This window comes from Gavia stellata, chromosome 1, assembly GCF_030936135.1.
Source record: "Gavia stellata isolate bGavSte3 chromosome 1, bGavSte3.hap2, whole genome shotgun sequence".
Taxonomy (NCBI): domain Eukaryota; kingdom Metazoa; phylum Chordata; class Aves; order Gaviiformes; family Gaviidae; genus Gavia; species Gavia stellata.
The window spans coordinates 9,874,631-9,888,503 of NC_082594.1; the positions used below are offsets into that span (position 1 = coordinate 9,874,631).

A 13,873-nucleotide genomic window follows, 5' to 3' on the forward strand; every position below is an offset into this window, starting at 1 on the left:
ATGTGATCTATCCCAATCATACAGAATATCTGAAGAGGGGGAAAAAACACTGAGTTTACCTCTTTGACTCATGCCTCTTATTCTTACAATAGTTTTGTCTACCTGTTTTTGAAGATCATTTAGGAGACTGAGTCCCCTTTCCAACCCATTTTTAATATTTCAGATACTGCTGGAAAGTCAGTTGACTATAATTTAAAAATGGGCTTTTAGGCATCTTCAAAAGTTTGACCTCCAAATCCTTCCTACACTGCTGAAAGTCTGACCAAGGTCATCCATAGACAGCTCAACGTTTATTGGATGTAATATCTCCAATAAGATTCACATACCCCCTATTCTACTTATGGAATACCAACTGCATATCTTACTTCAGTAATAAATTCACCTTTAGAAACTATTATGAAGAGAACTTGAACAGTATATTCAGTCAAGGTCCATTCTGTGTATGAGTGACTCACTGGATCACCACATTTTAGGTAAATGGTGAATACAGCAAAGTGTGGTGGGACCAGCACTGCGTTCAGCAGCTCAGTGACTAGGTATCTGCTCACAGCTAGGCTGACTGACATCAACCTTTGGCCTAAGTCCACGCAAAAGTTCCAACATACATGTTTTTACACACACACATATACCGGTACTATTATGCAATTAAGCTGGGCATACCATTTGTCTAATAAAAGGGCATAAGCTTCTCTTTTATACCATCAGACAGAGAATTAAAAGCAGAGGAGATGTCTCTTTTCCCAGACAAAGTCTTCCAACCTTCATCTGATTCTTTCCTTTTGAGGGCTGGACCTTAGACGTAGCTTAAGATCTCAGTCTGATCTCATTTCTTTTCGTTTTGTGGTCTGACCCTTGGCATCTTACCAGTCAAGACAACATCTTGTCCGGGTGTCTTTCGCCAATACGGTCCTTTCTAGGAAATTTCTTCCAGACTTCTGCTATTGCTGCTATCTTGATGCCTCATATGTTAGGCTCCTTCTTCTACAGTGTCTTATCTAAACACAGATAAGTACCTACTTTCTGACAGATCTGGAGGCAAACTGGCTGATCCTTAACTATGCCCTGTCTTATAAATTCCTTTCTTGGCTCTTGGTGTCCTACCTGGAGAGAAAGGGAGAAGACACTGGGCCAGCTACAGACATCATCAGAAAACATTGGAAGTGCTGGCAGTAGACATTTTTAAATAACCAAAATTCCTCACTGATATTCATAACTAATCAATCTGCAACCCAAATATGCTTATTCTTATTTCTGTCTTTGTATTCTGAAGTCACTACAGTATTCTATGAGTGTTCTTTTGGAGAATCACAAAGCTTTTCAATGTCAGGTATGTTAGTATCAGCATGACGAGAATACTAGAAAACCAAATTCACTCCTTACTTAGGACAGATAAATTCTTTTGCACAATGGGGCCAAGAAATACTTAACTGGACATGTGCGTACAATATAAACAGAACATTAAGTATCTTCTCATTAAATGTTTCCTGTTACATAGCACTTTATACCTCATTTGCTTAACAAGGGTTTATTTTTCACTAATGAAATGATACCACTGCTGGTGCAGAGTGCAACAGCAGCTGCTTTAAGAGATCTTCTAAATGTTGCACTATCATTTGACTGAGGAGGTAAAGGAGCACCTCTTATTTAAATTAGCAACAGGGGAAATGTAGAGAAGCAGGTCATTACTCTGAAATTAATCTGGTCCAGGGGACATTTTGAGGGAAGTCCACAAATGTTATGGGTCTCAGATGTATATCTCAACAGAGATCTAATTTCAGGATATCAGTATAGGGCAAAAATAAAAAAAAAAAAAATTACTGGATAACAAAGAACAGCAACTGAAGTCTGCTGTCATTCCTGGCATACCTCTTATACACATGTTGTCCTAATCAGATCCTGCCTAGCTGGTGAAATGTGGAGAATTGCTCCTAAAGGTATGAAGGGCATAAGCACAGGCCTGAGGGAAATTCCTTGCATTTTGCACAAGCAGCACTAACTTTCATTTGGATATACAGACTTAAAGGCAACATCTTGGGGGAAAAGCACAAGCAAACAAAACAGAAGCAAACTAGCAAAGGAGATTTTTCCAGAAAATACCACAGTGGATGTGACAATAGTCATATACTGTAGGGGTGCCACTTAGCAGAATTGCACTTAAGCGTACTTGAGGACTGTCTGATATATGTATGCATGTCTGATCTCAGAAGGGACTAAGCAATTCCTGGGAAGTCTGAGTGCTACTGAATACCACTGACATGATCAGGAGTTGAAACATGCAAAACTAGATCTGGTCACCACAAACCAGTCAAGCACGGTACATAATTCCATGCCAGAAATTCAAGAAACAACCTTCAATTAAATATGTATTTTAGTCAGATTGCTCCAGTTTGTGGCGCATTAGCCCCATCTGGACTGCAAAATATTTCTATCTGCCCACTGCATCTTCCTCTGAGGGAGTAAGGAGCAGTTGTTTGGAGAGCAAATGCAGTCAGAGGAGCCAAGAGCCTCCTGCTGTGCCTGCATGTGACCCAGCACAGAACAGCCAGAAGTCACCGCTTCCAAGTGTGAGAAAGAGAAATGGGGAAAAAGCTGCAGAAATATTGCTACTGTGTTAACCCACTCCGCAAGACTGCCTGAGAAGACTGCTTCCAAGGATAACATGATCTCCCTGGAAGATTTTGTTGGATGTCATAAACATGCACTATTTAATCCCATTTTACTATGGGGATAGTTTATAACTAAAAGAAATATGACTCCAATGCCCTGATGGAGGTGGTCAGTTAGGAATTGATCCTTTTTTTATTCAAGTCAGTGGAAGAAAAAAAGCCCTCCTGACGCCGTACCAAACAGTCCAGTGATGAACAGAGCAGGGATTCAATCATGGATTTTTGCAGAGATTATGCAACTTGCACTTCCTGTCAACATGTTCCTCCTTTCATTTGGTAGTACTGAAAAGTTTTGCATAAAAGCAGTTCATTATTGCAAATGAAATCTCACAGCTTTCAATAAAAAGACAGACAAGCCAAGGGGGGTAAGATGACTTTTTGTTTCTTGAGTTGTACCCTAGATATATCACACTACCATGCTATGCTCTCCTAGCCTCCCAGACTTAATTTAATTAACGTGAAGGAAGGGAATGGAATTTTACTAAAGGTTTAGAAATTCTCCCTTCAGGCAAACATTCAAATAACGAGTTGTTCTTTTCACATGTATTCATATCCAGTCTTAGGAGTGCTCTCAGTTATTCTGGCACAATTCCTCAGCTCACAAACACAAAAAAAGCTCCTCAAAGCAGAATATATCACAAAAAATAGCAGAGCACATTATTAAAAAGCATCTTACAGATAGCTGGTGAACATATTTTCTATTTAAAGCACACTTACATTCTACAGTACAGCAGTACAGAAATACCCCAGCAAGCGCCCAGACGGCTTGTTCCAGTGCTGGGCAATGCAACTGCACTAACATGGGGCTGTTGCTAAACCAAGGGACACTGTCTCAGGGACACAGGCAGCTGTACTGCTTTTGAGTCCCAAGTTATTATCATCTTCCATAGGGAACTGCATAGTGATGTCTGGAGACATCTGCCCACATCTCTGTCGGACTTGGGCCTCAGTGCCATGCTTTACTTCAGGGTGTAGGTGTCCTTAGAAAAGTTTAATGCTTATCTTGTACTTCACTAACCAACTATAAATGCTGGTATTATATCGTTTCTTTTTTCCCAGGCTCTTTGGGAGCTACTGTGAGACATTATCAGGCATATTAATGGAATAACAGATGGATAGGGGAGTTAATTCAAGAGCTTGTAGGAAATTTTAATTAAAGAACTATCAGCATTTGCAAGTTGAACAAAATGCTTGGATACGAAGTAGGGCACATAGCACAGAAAGTGAAGTCCTAGTCTGACTGAAGTTTGTGGCAAAACTCTTACAATGTCAACAGAGTAAGGATTTCACCCAGAAGTATGAAATTTTATAACCTTGGAGCAGTATTCGGTTTGTTACTAAGACTCAGGTATAGGTATCTTTGTGTAACCATACTGAGTAAGTCCCTGATACGGTCAAAAGAGATGCAGTCAATACAGTTAATGGAGCCTCGAGAGAGATTCAGGATGTGATGAATGGCTCTCTGTGTCTACAGACTGTACCAACTCAATTAACAGGACCTTAGAGTTCGGTGTCCCTTTGGAACAGCTGAAGGCCAAGCAGAACTGAAGTGGCATTAGACACTTAGCCTGAGGCATCCAAATCCAGACCCAGATCTCCACTGAGAAAACTGGAGCTCAGATACCTAGCTCACACACAGACACCTACAATTTGACATCTTCAGCTGGAGCTAAATCCCCCCCTGATATCCTATGAAAAGCTCATGTCATTGACTTTAATAGATTTTGGATGAAGTTCTCCAAAATCAAAATAAAATCAAGTAAACAGCCTTCCTCCCACACCCGTTCTTCTCTTTAACTTGTCCTATTAAAACCACAGCTCAATACTGCCATGATGGGTACAGCCTGAGAACTCCAAGGAACCAACTGTCTGATGGCTGCAACAGTCTTCTTACGCTCTTATGCTGCTGTAAGTAAGTCTTATGCACCAGAGAGATGTCATCACCTCCCTCTGATAATCCACAACACCAGCCTCCACCCCCACGTGATAAATATTCAAACAAGTGCCTTCATGTTCCTCCCACACTGCCCTTCACGCCCGGGAGGAAATCTCTGTAAACATCTGCAGAGCTATTTCATTATCTCCCTCCACATTCCTTCTTAAGAATCCTCTTTCCTCTAATATCTAAAAAAACAATAAACCAGAAGTTGACAGTAGTTAGGCTGCCGATGTGCTCGCCGTAGCTCAGTCATATTCTGGCCCAGTACTGTCTCACTGTTTCCCTGAATTTTGCTGTCTGATTGTAGCCATCTGTTGTCTCCTGTTCTTCTAGTTTAAGTTGGTTTGGTCAGGACAGTCTCTCTGCTGTGTGATTGCATGTATCAGGACAGCTTCCTGATGCACAACTGGTTTTTCAGGGCACTAGGATAATACAGATAAGTGAAGAATTACTGGAAAACATCCAAATCTGAAACTTATGTCAGAGGCAATCTTTCATATGGTAGGCTTGCAGAAAGGAAAAATGTCTACAGAAGTGTTCCAGACCACTTTGGAGTCCAAGGCTCAATTCACAGTTTTCAGTAAAAACCTAGCTACAACAAAATATGTGATTTTATTTTTCAAAGAAGCTGCACTTACTACTATCGAAGATTTTCAGATATTTTCTGCAACAAAAATCAAGACAGCCGCTTCACATATGGCACTTCATGTCATTATTTAAACCTCAATTACACTCTGACACTATTTTTTCAGAGGGCTTGTGATTATTGATGGCATTTCAGTACCAACAGCCTTTTACAGATGAAGAACCACCACTGAACAAAGCACATCATCCTTGGTTTGTATGGATTTCCGAAACTACAATGACTTTCAGGGTTTAAACATGTAATAAAATGTGACATCTGGCTTGTGAGATCAGAGGTTTCCATGTGTTCTCCTGACATTGTGAAGGATAATGCTTTCATTAAAGAAAACTGCAGCCCCTTAGACAAGTAAGCTTGCAAAACCCAGTGGGTTCAATTACCTTTATACACTATTTTGTGCAAGATTGCAAAGTGTTATGATCCTAATTCAGATTTCATTAGGCATCTTCTTTTTTTAACAGCTTGAGTTTAATTTCTGATTGAGTATTCATATTTTTCCTTTCAACTTCAAATGTATTCTTACAACGTGTACTAGAGCTTGTCTCTTCTACAGAAGTTGCTTCCATTATCAGTTGGTGAGATATCCGGTTATAACAATGTAGATGGCTCAAAATCCTATAGAATCAATTAACATAAGATTTTCTTCTCATAGAAACATGCCAAATTATCATTATTTTTAAAATTCTAGAAAAGCCATTGGTTTTAGTACATCTCAGTTCCATTTATTTCTCCCTGGCTGGGCAAAACAAAACGAAATCACCCCTCCTTCAGCTTATTATACTCTCAAGGACCCAGAGATGACTGAAGAAGAATTTCCATTTCTACAACATCCTTAGCAAGAGAAAATACATTGAAGACATGATGAAAAGGGCAAGAAAGTGGAAAAGCACAGCAGGCACCTGCATTTTCATGGATAAGGCTCCTTCTGTAAACCCTGAACTGAGATCCATGGTTTTCTATGAGACACAGTGCAGGTTCAAGGGGAAGGAGATCCCACTAGAGTAGGCTGGAACACTACAACAGCATAAATTGCACAGCTACCTACGGGGAGCTGGACTTGCAACAGAGGAGTGAGGAGGATGGTGGAGGAGTAGAAAAGAACCTCATAACTATGAATGAAAATTTCAAAAAAGCATAGAGATAGAACTTCCACTGAAGGCAACAGAAAACAGACTTGCACAACTGATGGACACCATTTTAAGCATGGCTCTTCCTTGTTCAGGGCTCCTACAGCAATCTGAAGGTAATCTCTCAGACCAAGTTAATTTTCCTCAGAATTCAATAAAACTGTCTAAATATTGCTTAAAATATTTATGGAGAGCCCATATTTCTTATTACTCATTGCTGACTATCATAGGACAGAAGCAACAGTTTAGACCATTCACTTCATTAAAAAGGTCTGTAAAACCGCTATAAGAACTACAATCAAGTATAATTATGTATTCAGACATCTTTGTTCTCTGAAAGTACATGTACTTTCTGTACCAAATTCTTGGGTCAATAGTCTTAATTAATGTTGTATTAATTCTTCTCCATGGCAGCCTTTTTACTGTCATTTTAAAAAAATGTTTCCAAAACGTATTCCTTTGATTAAAGATCATACATGATTTAATTTTATTATAACAAGAAATCCCATTTTCCACTTATTTCCTTACCAATTACAGTATGTATTTTGTGAAGTGCCTTGCCTCTCTGTAAACTTGTCTCCTACCAATTTTGCCTCAGCTAATAAAGTAAAAGAAGAGTATTTGTAATGACTGCACCACCTATTGTAACATGTCTTTTGAAAATTTAGTTTGTTACATCATTAAGCGATAAGATGCTACAGATCAGCAACCACAAGTACGTTGAGCTTGTTGGTCATGTTTCTCCATAACTCATTCACTGGCACAGTAGTTATCTGTCCATCTCACTGCAAACAGTATTTCTGCTTTAGAGTAATCCACTTCCATATTTGACCTTTTGTCTCTTTCAGTATTTACAGGAAGCTTTTTCTTGCCTATACTGTTCCCTTTGGTGGTTGTCTCAGAGTTGCCATCTAGCAGACGGCATGGGTCCTTCTCACAAGCAGTGCCGATAGTAGCACTGAGCCCTCTTCCTCACTTGGGAAATTCTACTCGCTAAGACAGGATATCCCACGTCCCCAAGTCAGTGGAAATAGCTCAGGGTGCTATGGGAAACCTGAAGCAACTGAAGCATACTGATGCAACCGGATTGCAGATTTCAGATGCCGATTCACACCTCAAATTATTACATCTTAACCAGCACTGGAGGTCTAATGCAGTTCCCTCAGCCAGGGTTTGGATATTTTCAAGCTAAGTAAAAAGCCTACATGGGAGTTTAGGATTCAGAAAAGACTGACAGTTAGTAGAGATGAGATGTAGTAGTCCTGCACCCCTGGCAGCTGCTTTGCACTTACAAATATACTCAGGGGGCATATTATACCAAAGGTCAAAATACTGGTTTTGATAGAGTAGACTGAGGGGAGACGACAACCACTCTAACTAAACATCCACACTGCCAGTAGGCTTTCTTGGTCAAGCTCCAATACACCTTAAGGCTGGGGAAACAAAAGTTGGCACCTGCTGACAAATCCCAAGGAGGACAAGTACAGAAATTAAAATCCTAACTAGGTATCCACAGAAATAAAAGGGGAGGAGAGGAGAAGCTGACTGGAGTGCTGGAAGATGTAGCTGGCAGCAGATCAATCTGAAGACAAGGCCAGGCATATCACGATCCGCTCCAAAGGCAGGCCTTTCAGGCTCTTTGCACTAGACTAAGTAGAGATGAAGAATTCAAAATGAAGAAAATAAGAAGAATAAAAAACAAAGAAGGACAAATTGCACAACAAATTCTGCAGTTGGAATGAAGTAGTCAATCCTGCAATAAAATGGGATCCTCAATATATAGTAAACCTAAGCACAAATACACTACCTAAAATGTAATAAACCTCCAAGAAAAATTTGCCATGTCTCATTGATGACTCTTTTCTGTCTTAAGGTGTACATTTTGGTAAGCAAAGTGACTTAGTCCAGTCACAAGCCCATCTTCTCTCTGGAAAACTCTGTAAGGAAATGTCTCTCACGGCTACACTTCCTTTAAGGAAAGATGCTCTCCATGAGCCTCATCCTATACAGGCCGGTGAATGCGCCTATAGGAGTAGGTTCCCTTCAGGGCAGCTTCACGAAGAAAATAATAATTACTGGTCTGGGAGTTTGTAAAATACCTTTGCTTGAACTTAGCTGCCAGGAAGCTTAGAAAGCAATTGTCTAAAAATTGCTCAGACAGTTGAGGAGTGACGTCTGCAAGATAATGAGAAGGCAACTTCAAATGGCTTCCAGATGTTCAGTGATGGTCAGACAAACTCATTTCCTTAGGCAGACAGCCTCTTACCTGGAAAGGGATATAGAAAACTGGCAAGGCCAAAATGGAAAGAAGGAACACCTGCCGAACACTAGAGTAAACCATACATAGTTGCAATAAAATGGCAGATTAAGGATGAGATCATCCAACTTGGAGAAGGAATTTCTGAAGTCAACATAAGCCTGTAGATGAGTCTGCAGAGAGATTCACAGGCAGAAGCTTATCAAGCTACCAGAGAATATACTTCATTACATCATAGATGAGCTCAATCCAGCCCTGACCATCTTGATCTCGTCATTGTTTTTCTCTGAATATGCTCCAACTTCTTATTTCAAGTTCTGTTTTTTCAAAGTGAATGGCCCATTATTGTCTGCACTGTTCCAATTTCAGTCCTGCCAAAGCTCTATATAATGGCATCGTTATTCATAGGTGGTGGTGTCATTATTACTACCTTTCTAGCCATACAAAGATGCCTCTGTACAGCCCCCTGGCATCTTGGGTTATTCAAAATAAAGAATTTTTCATCCCTTGAATTTTTAAAATTCCTTCAAGCTCTTACCTTTCTATGTGCTGTAAGAGTATCCATGATAACAGAGAGAGTCTTATTTTTAGCATTTCTATGAGTTTTAAGAAGCTGAGAGAGAACAGGTGACCCTGAACAAGAGAGAGGAGCAAGTGACTTGGTGAGAGACAGAGAGAGAGGGGACTAGTGTTTAAATACTTCAAATATGTAATTCCTCTCATAACTCTTCCCACCCTTACTTTTCATAAAAATCCTGAGGGTTACAACCCACTGGGTGCAAAGCACTGTTGTAGGGCAAGGTGACTGTAAGGCACTGGAGAGAACAGAGGCTGGACATCACAGCAGAATGTTTCTAGCACAGAGTCAGGGTCTAAGCCAAAGGGGCTTTTCCTGTAGGTCCAATACCAGTTCCTATTGACCAGGCCCCCTGAAGTTGCTCTGTGTATATGCAGAGAAACCACACTGTGTGTGACTGGTCTTGTCATTCCAGAGAGACACAGCAAATCTTGACTCATGAGACTTCTGGCATAAAATCACTGTCCTGCAGCTCCACGCTGGTCAAGCTGATCCCCATGTTCATTGCCATTGTGAAACGCAGATCACAGAACTGTGCCTCAGGTCTGACCTCAAATGCCAGTTTTGATCGGTCAGAGACGCAGAGAAGTCTGGCCTTTTAATCCCATCTCCCTCATGCTGATCCACTGTCATTTCCAGAATGTCATTTACAACCTCAGCTATGCTCTTCCTTTTGGTGAAACCAGGTAGCAACGCTTTCTCAGACCTCCCCTCCACAAGATTGGGAATGCTTTATTTAATCGGCTTAATACTCTGATACACAGAGACAAAAGGCTGTTATAAAGTGCCAAGTATGATCCTAATGTTTCCCCCACCCCATGTCACTCTTTCTTCTTTGATGATGATAATTTCTTTCTTGGTGAACCGTCTGACATTTCTGACTATTCCAACTCATCTTCCTTTTCTTCCACCCACCTTCTGAAATTTGCCAGATCATTCAGAAATTTCAATCCATCTGCCCTGAAATATACTATCCTCCCTGGCCCAATATCATCAGAGGATTTAATTAACTTGGTGTTTACCTCTCCCTCCTTGTCATTCATTACTTGATATATTGAAAAGAACAAGTCCCAAGATAAATTACTGCATATTTGATACCTCAAGCCTTTTAAAACCGTCTGCTTAAGAACTATTTGCTGCTTGCCACCTGTCAGCACTGACTTTTTCATTTTTTCTTTTTAATACACTGTGCTGTATTCTTATTTAGACAACACTTTGCTAAATTCTCTACGGAAAAAAAATACCTGGTTCCAGGGTAAATCAAATGGCAAAAATGCCACTGAATTCCATGATAAGAGGATTTAGTTCTACAGGACTGAAAGGTATATTGTCAAGCATTTACCCACTACACAAGTGGATATATAGACCAGGTCTAGGATTTACTATTTATCCTGCTGTGGTACCTATATTTGCAAGTAAATACACCAGGACACGGGCAGTACACAATGGATGATATAACAATTCTCTGAGTTTTGTGTATCTACAAAACTTCATTTTTTGAAGAGCTCACCCTGTACCCATCAGCTGTGATCAGTGGTTTAGGTGTTCCACATCCCATTTACTTCCCTTCTGTTTAAGGGTTCCCTTAACAACTGTAATTTAAACAAACTGTAAAGTAAATACTGGACTGACAGGTGAATACTTGCTGGTTGTTCCTTTCTGAGATTCTGAAACTGTATTTATGTTTTTCCTAATGGTTGCATTCATCAACCATTTGCTAAACCACCATCAGATGTTTCTGACGTTATCATTGCTACATCTATTGTGAAAGGGCCCAAGGGTCTCTAATCAAAAGGTACTTCCCCCTTGTTGTAGGAACTTTACAAAGAGCATGAAGAGGAAGGATAGATGCAGTAAATAACTCAGGTGCTGTGCTGGGATCCAACCCGCTCCCTGCCATACCTTCCTTAGGAGAACCTGGGCAAGTCAGTTTGACACCGTGTGACACCATCTACCTGTTACACAGCAATAGTTCTATTTCTCAAACAGAGAAGAGCATTTCAACAATGACTTCGTTAAAAGGCTGTGGGGCCCATAGATACATCTATAACGGTGCTCATAAACCCCATGAATATATGGATCACAGTCCTTAATGAGCAAATAAAAGGAAAGGAAGGACAACATTACACAAAGGAGTGTTTCCAGAGATTCATTTTTTTAGTTTCATCTGTCTAACTGATGGCTTTTATCTGCAGACCTGACTGATACACAGTTTAAAAAAGGGTAAGCGATAGCTTCACATCGCATTGGAGAAGTCTTGCCAAGACAAACAAGTGAAAGAAAGGTAAAGATGACTGTGGATAAAGGCGCCAGCCCTGTTATTACCTTGTTATTTCTATTTCATCATTTTGGTTAACCTTACATTGCAGTGTGCAAATATTTGAGCGCACAGGGGGTTTTTTACCATCAGTGACCCAATGATAATAAAACCATACATGACTTAGAATCACTTTTGATATATTTTTTTTCTGTGAACAGGTTTTATTGTGCAATGCCACTTGAACTTTCATCCTCTAAGGAACCTTCAAGTGCAGAGAAAAACAGACCCCAGACTCAGCAAAATCAACACCCTCTTTTTTTTTTAATAGATGCTAAATATTTCAGTCATGAGTCTTCTCCTCGGACACCATAAGAAGGATGGAACAGGGGAAGGAGCCAAATTTAATTGGCTCTTAATTGCCAAAACATTTCCACATGGTGCAGACGGTATTCACTGGTGCCAGAATCCGAGTGCAGGGCCAAATAACGAACAACAAAGTCAATTCAGAGAGGAGGGTTCACCTGACCACGTATCGCTGGCACAGCCAATGCAGAGATAAATGGATTTCTTAAGCTTCAGTGATGCTCTTTAGAGTTGCTTACAGCCAACCTGTTCTATTTTGCTATCAAAGGACTTGAGAGAGACAGCCCAAATTTTGATAACCACTGTTTGCACCAATCCCTTAAAGTGGATTTCTTAATTGTAGTGCAAATCTGCACCAAGAAAAAGAAAAGTTAACCATCAACCACCACACAGCTAGTTAGTGCCATCGAATATGTGCAGGAAAAATGCATATAGACACACACAAAAAATGCAATCAAACAGCAAAGTACTGCTGCAGATGGGGCAGGAAAAGCTACAGAAGTTCCCCATCTCAGAAGTGCTGCTTGTGCTGACTCTGAAAGAGGGAAGCAGGGGCTGAGTCCCAGGGGACAGCCCTTCTACTGCGCTTAGAGCTGGGATTAGATGCTCAAGTGCGTGCTAATGGCACCATGGGTGAAAGAAGCCTTGGAGACGCCAAACTCACAGCCTGTTTTCTCCTGGGGGGACAGCGGTCTGCAAATAAATTAGCGAGACATTTCTTAAACCCTCCTCCCCAAGACAAGACAGAAGGAGCTCAAGTTGTCTGTCAATACCAGCACGGCTTGGCTGTCACAGAAGAGCAGTGCCCAGAGGCTCCCACTACAATCAGAGCCCTACACAGCTGAACAGGCTCATTTTATTTTGTTCTGCTGATCCCGTAAGGTAAATCTGTTCTTTTGAATTAAGGTCTCTTTCTCCATGTAATGTGGGGTCTGTGCACGAAACAGAAAGCTACATCTGTCTTTTCCTCCTCCCTGCTCTCCTTCCCTCCCTCCTTCCATCCTCCCCATCAGACCGCACAATATTCAGCATCACTGCTCCTTTTCAAGCAGTCAGAAACCAAACTTAAGAGTTTTTCTTTTTTCTTCAGTTCACCAGCAAGTTTGACATATGTGAGCTGAAGCAAAATTTCATGTCGTCTCCTTTAAAGACAACAGGGTCGACAGAGAGGCTGGCATGTAACGATTGTCCTTCACAGAAAGTTTGCTCTTTCTGGAGGGAAAGCAGCATAGCGTTTCACTTGGACATAACTGAAATACGTAACCAATGGCTTTTACACTCTTCAGATCAGCTGTGATCCTTCAGGACAGCAGCCCCTGCCCCTCCCACTCAGAAATGCTGGCTAAATTGCCTAGTGTATCGCCCTGACTAATGGATTTTGGTACTTTCTAGTCCTTCTTGCAGCTTATACTAAAAATTTATGGAAAGCCTGATTTCAGTTCACAACTCTGCCAGATTTTATCTTATGCCAGGCTTGAACAAAGTGCCAGTTTCCTAGATTTGAGCCAAGGGAGGGGGATCTCTCCAACACACTTCAAACTCTTACTGATGGAGCGATTAGCTGGAATCCGAGAACTGCTTCCCTTTAGAACTGCAGTGGCAGAAGAGACTCTTGGTATATTCTTAAGATCATGGAGTTTCACCTTCACAGCGCAGGAAAGCCCAGTACATCAGGTTTATGACACCTTCACAATATAACATTACATCTACATGATTTGCCTCATCCAAGTTGAAAATACATCTGGGGATGAAGCACAAGAAAATAAATGGCCCAGTTCTGCTGCCATTTCTTTGGCCTTGCTCTGGTGTTAGTACCAGATGATGGAGAAATTGTCACCGACCACTTCCATTGCTCTATTTTCTCTCATAACATGAAAAGTGTGGCACAACCTCCCCCCTACAAATAGCTTTCAACATCTTTTGAGATTTTTGAGGGGATGCAAATACCTTTATTTTGGAGAAAACACTGGAAATAAATGCCTGCATTTCAAATACTGTTCAGGAAGCTTCAGCTATCTATGCAAAAAAGGACAATTTAATC

At 40.8% G+C, this 13,873-nt stretch overlaps 1 protein-coding gene across 2 annotated transcripts in view; it reads right to left on the reverse strand.

Moving 5' to 3' along the window:
* NOX4 (NADPH oxidase 4) overlaps window positions 1-13,873 on the reverse strand; it is a 108,742-nt gene that overhangs the window by 12,257 nt on the left and 82,612 nt on the right. The gene's annotated exons all lie outside the window — the stretch shown is intronic.